This window comes from Bidens hawaiensis, unplaced genomic scaffold, assembly GCF_021521415.1.
Source record: "Bidens hawaiensis isolate Kalapana, Puna unplaced genomic scaffold, B.hawaiensis_p1.1 tig00054870_1, whole genome shotgun sequence".
Classification (NCBI taxonomy): Eukaryota; Viridiplantae; Streptophyta; class Magnoliopsida; order Asterales; family Asteraceae; genus Bidens; species Bidens hawaiensis.
The window spans coordinates 45,083-50,397 of NW_027499883.1; the positions used below are offsets into that span (position 1 = coordinate 45,083).

The window sequence follows — 5,315 nt, forward strand, 5'->3', positions numbered from 1 at the left end:
GTTCTTAATTAAAATCAAGGTCTTAAACGTCTTAACCGAGTAGTTTGAACTTCTAAGTTCTAAGTATTGTAGTCCATGTGTTTTAATATTAGGACTTTGAAATTTCTTTAATTTTTCTTTGTGCTACGATTTAATGCAACTGTTTGACTCGATCCAACCCGCTCTGACACTAGCCAATCTAAACTAACTCAGTCTAACATGTCCCATCTTTTCACCCCCACCGACAATGAATCATGGATCCATCACTGGCGGAGCGTGTTTGATTTTGTGCACAGAACTTATGCTAGTATGTTAAACTATGGTATATGAAAACCCATAAATACAGCCCTTGATCCATCCCTAGCTTTGGTTTGGACGGTTTCGACAGCGTACAAACACCAATATCACAAGTTATCTCTTGATGACCATAACCGCATGCATGTTGCGGTTGCTGGGTGCTGACTAGCCCAAACCCCTACAACTGCGCACACCAAGCACCTACAATCCAAGAAAATACAAAAAGAAAAAAAGATTACATAGCATCCCAACAATGAAAAACAACTGCAATACTCCAAACAACATATTAATTCAGAAACAGCAGCATCCAAGTCAAGTAGTTCAAAACACAACATAAAGAAAGAAAAGACAGTTGATAACGGAACAAAAGAGATTCAAACAAAGTCAACCTCAAATAAACATAGTCAACTCAGGCCGACTGTATACATTATCGCCTTCATCCTCAAGCACAGGATACGCTGCCACAAGTGCATCTTGAGCACCAATATAAAGCGAGTTATAGATCTTCCAATAAACTTCTCGAACCTTCCTTGCGGGATGAAACAAACCCTGCAAACAGTAATTAAGCACCACAGCAGCACCCAACGCCACCCGCATCCCTTCAATAGCTTCCATAACCGCATTAATAACATGTGGTGATGTCTCAAAAATATTGGGCCACACATAGTTCAACAAGTGGACCAACGCGTCCTCGCACCCCAGCCCAGCCACACCCAGAGCCATGTGCTTAACCGCTGAGGCTGCGGTCTGTCTGTGAACCAGGTCCCGGTCCATAAGTGCGTCTTCAAGTAATGGAGTCACCGCATATATGTAATCCTTCCCCATTTCACCAATATACTCAAACAGAAACGATAAAGATTTCAAAACACCATTTTGCACGTTTAACTCCGGCACCCGATACTCATTCATTAACGCAGGTAAAACCGTGAAAGGTGAGCATGTTTCCGCCACAATTGCTATAGCGACAGTCGTGCAAACACGGTTTTGTCTTTCTTGGACTTTAAGGTTGTTTAAAAGAGTGGCTAAGACATCTTGTGGCCCAATGGCTTTAGCTATGTAACCAAACGTGTTAACAGCGGCTCGTCGAATCCCTTTTTTGTGAGCTTTGAGCATTTCAAGGAGCTCAAAACAGATTCGCATCCATTCACGAGCAGGGACAAACTCGGCACCACGATCAGCGATACGGCCCACTAAGTCAATGCAGTTTTCTTGAACCTTTTCGTGTCGATTTTTTAAAATTGGAGTCAAACGTGGAAGCAAGTCTTTTATTGGTGGGGTCATTTTGGTCATACCGATAACATTCACGATTGCTTTCAATGCACCCAGAATTGAACCGAGAACCTCGGGATATTCTTCTCCTAAATATTCGTATAAAACGACCCCGAGATGCCCCATGAGTTGTTCTTCTTGGCATTGTTTCATAACCACTGCAATTCTTGAAATCAGATCTGCAGCTTGTTGTCTTACTTTTGCACTTTTGTTGTTTAACCGCCATTTTATGGTACCACATATTTGTGGAAGGTACGGTTTTACCCTCTGACCAAGAGAGTTGACCACTGCACCAAACCCGTTAAGCATAACGTTTGCATCATCGCTGGTTTGTTCTTGAAAGGCGTACAGAATACCATCGATTAAAAGCTCTTCTAAACGGGAATCGATATCTGATGCGCCTAAATTTGCTACAACCTTTTCAATTGTTTCCATCACCATTCTTCTATACGGTTCACTTTCATCTTTCAAATCTTCAACGATTCTTGCCACAATATCAGGAACACCGACTTTGTTTGCAATCTCAACCGTTGTTTCAACAAGTTGCTTATAATTTCTTCGATCCAACGCCATTCTTCTAACCCAAAAGTTTCTGAAAAACTCTGGAAGAATATCACTTCGGATGTAATCAGCTTCAACACCTTCAGTACTCACACACTGTTTCACCACTTTCAACACAATCTTCTTCATTTCTTCATCAGGAGATTGAAACTCACGAATCAAAATAACCATAACTTCTTTTGTATAGTAACTAGCATAAATGGCGTCCATTAATGGAATAATGAAACCAATTGCTTTCAAGAAAGCAGCCAAAACCTTCCCACGGTGGGACCGAATACCTTTCCATAAAGGCTTAAGAACCGAATCAAAGCTTTCAATACCGTATGGAGCAGCCGCCTCAGCAAGTGCCGCCAGTGACAAGGCGGTGATGGTTCTAACCTTTTGATTCTCATCATTGAGCCCATGTTCAATAATCTCAACAAGTGATCGTAAATGTGGAAGAACCGCACACCCAATTAAAATAGCGATTTGTTGAACAATTTTAATACCTGTGTGTCTAGCTTGCCATGATTTCTTACTTTGACAAACGGCTTTCAAGAAAGGTAGCAAAGCAGGGATTCCAAGGGCTGATGCAACAACACTAAAAGCTCTTGCAGTTGTGTTTCTAACATATTCATCAATGTTATCAATATCAGGTCGCATAGCAGCTATCATAGTTGCTAATCCAGCTGCTTTACTGAGATTGGATATGATTTCTCTACCTTCCACACGGGCATAATAATCTTCATCAATCAATAAAGGTTCTATCACAACAAGGATTTTATGAACATAAGGTCGAACAAGCTCATCTAGCTTGTAAAGAACTCGGTCAATGACTTTAACCAACAAGTGTCTCTCTTGGTCTTCTAAAGTGGGCTGCATAAGTAATGGAAGAATACGATTGAATAACGGGCCAGCACCAAATTCACGGGCTTTGTCGGTTAACTGTCTCAAAGCTGTCTTCCTCTGTGGTGGGGTCCCGTTCTTGACCTTGAGCAACAGTTTCATGATCTTTCTCTCTTTTTGTTCATCTGGTGATAACTCTTCTTCATCTTCTTCATTTAACAAGGCACCAAAGTACTGGTAATCTTCTGGCTTCATGAATGGAAGTCCACCTGGCATTTCTTTTGGAACATCAAACTGTTGACCTCGGTTTTCTTCAGGGATGGCGTATAGAGGCGTTCCCAAAGGAGTTGGTGTAGCAAGAAGCTTTCTTGCAGGAGTTCTAATGGGAATATAACTAGCAGGTGGTTCCAAAATCTTGTACCCTTCTTGTGGAAACATTGAATCAAGTTCTTCATCAGTTAGTGGACGGTTCCTATCCTCAATATCTTTCTCCCATCTCAGTAGATTATATTGTTCTGGTGTGATGGCACCACGGAGGTTTATAGCACCAGGGGTCGGAGTGGCTAGCTCGACCCCACCAACAGGTGTCACACCAGGTGTATAACCAGCTGCAGGTGTAGCACCGCCAGGTGTGGCACTTCCCATGGTGGCCGGTGTTTCATCCCACCTTGATCTTTGACGTTTTGGTGTCGGGGTAGCAAGACCAGACAGCTTTGGTGTAGCATCCCATGTCATGCCAGCTGGAGTAGCACCAGGTGTCAAAACACCAGCTGGTGTAGCGTCTGAGTCAGCTAACCGACCAGGTGTAGGCGTTTCATCCCACCTGTTTTTCCTGGACATTGAAGGAGTTGCATCACCAATTCTACCCGGTGTTGGTGTTGCATCCCATCTTCCAATCCCGGGAGCTGAGTCAGGCATATCCCAATCAGAACCAGTTTTAGCTTTCTTTGAGCCTGAATCGTCTTGAGACTGATCCCATCGGTTCCTTCTTTTCTGAGCAGGCTGTGAAGCAACTGCTTCCTTATCTTTCCCAGCTGCCTTATTCTCCTCTTCTTCCTTCTTCTTCCTAGCAATCACTTTCAAAGTCTCCTCTTTCTCTCTTTTCAATGCAGCTTCCCTCATAACATCAGCATAAGTTCTTGTTTCAGGTTTAGGTGTTTTATCCCCACTGGCAAAAGCATCATGTCTTTCCGGAGAAATAACCTGATTCAACCTCCTCCTCCTGTAATCATCTTCTCTATCAATAATCCTTTGTGACTTCTTAAACCCAAGAGCCTCATCATCACCGCCCCTAGGCATATCATTCAAGAGAGATTTAGGAGCAGTGTAAGAAGCTAACTCCTGGCAACCTCATTATCAATAGCATCAGCGTTATCTTCATCATCATTAGCAGGAATCTCCCTGTTATAATCCTGAAATCTATTGCTTCCATCATAAAGATCAGTATCGAAAGTAATAGCGTTTGGAGCTAGTGCTGCCTCCATTTTCTTCCTTTCTTCCTGTGTCTTCGCAATTTCCAAATCCACCGGATCCATATTTTCAACTCTACAAATATAAACCAACAATCAACATTAGTACAGAACATATCAATTAAAATCCAAAATAGCTCAAAATCAACAGATAATCCACATAAGCATACACTATATTAAACCATAAACCTAGCACAGACCAAATTTCAAAAACCAAAATTGACATATAATCCACATAAACATAGACGGAGGGTAACTGTAAACCTAGCACAGACTAGCCTATATCGGTTACAGATCAATCAAAATCCAAAATTACTTAAAATCAACAAATAATCCACATAAACAAACACAAAATTAAACCATAAACCTAGCACAGACTAGCCTAAATCAGTTACAAATTAAAATCCAAAAACACCTCAAAATCTACAAATAATCCGCATAAACATACACAAAATTACACCTAAATCAGTTACAGATCAATTAAATCCAAAATACCACAAAATCGACAAATAGTCCGCATAAACATACACGAAACTAAACCGTACCTAGCACAGACTAGCCTACATCACCCAATAGAAACAAAACACCAAAACAAAAGCACTGAAACAGCAACGAATTCCTAAATATCTTTCAAATAAACCGACGTGATTGAATGCCTAAGTACAAAAACCACTATAACCTATAACATGTAAATCGTAATCAAAAGAGCTCGTAAACACTATGAATCGCTCGTGACGAAGATATATAGATCGCATAAAACCCTACGTAATCGACTAACACGCTTAGAGATTATACATGAAACGACTACACTAATAATTATTATTATGAGAATTGATTAAGCTCATTGCTCAAGAAAACGAAGCAAAAATATACTTACTAGGGTTTGATCGAATCCGACGAGTGTGTGGATACGAA

The 5,315-nt window shown here is 41.1% G+C and overlaps 1 pseudogene across 1 annotated transcript; it reads right to left on the minus strand.

Annotated features, from left to right (window-relative positions):
* Positions 1-625: 625 nt before the first annotated feature.
* Positions 626-5,315, minus strand: LOC143600765 (uncharacterized; annotated as a pseudogene). The gene is made up of 2 exons (XR_013147532.1): positions 5,278-5,315; positions 626-4,476 (listed from the first exon to the last, which is right to left on the minus strand). The product of XR_013147532.1 is annotated as an uncharacterized LOC143600765 (transcript).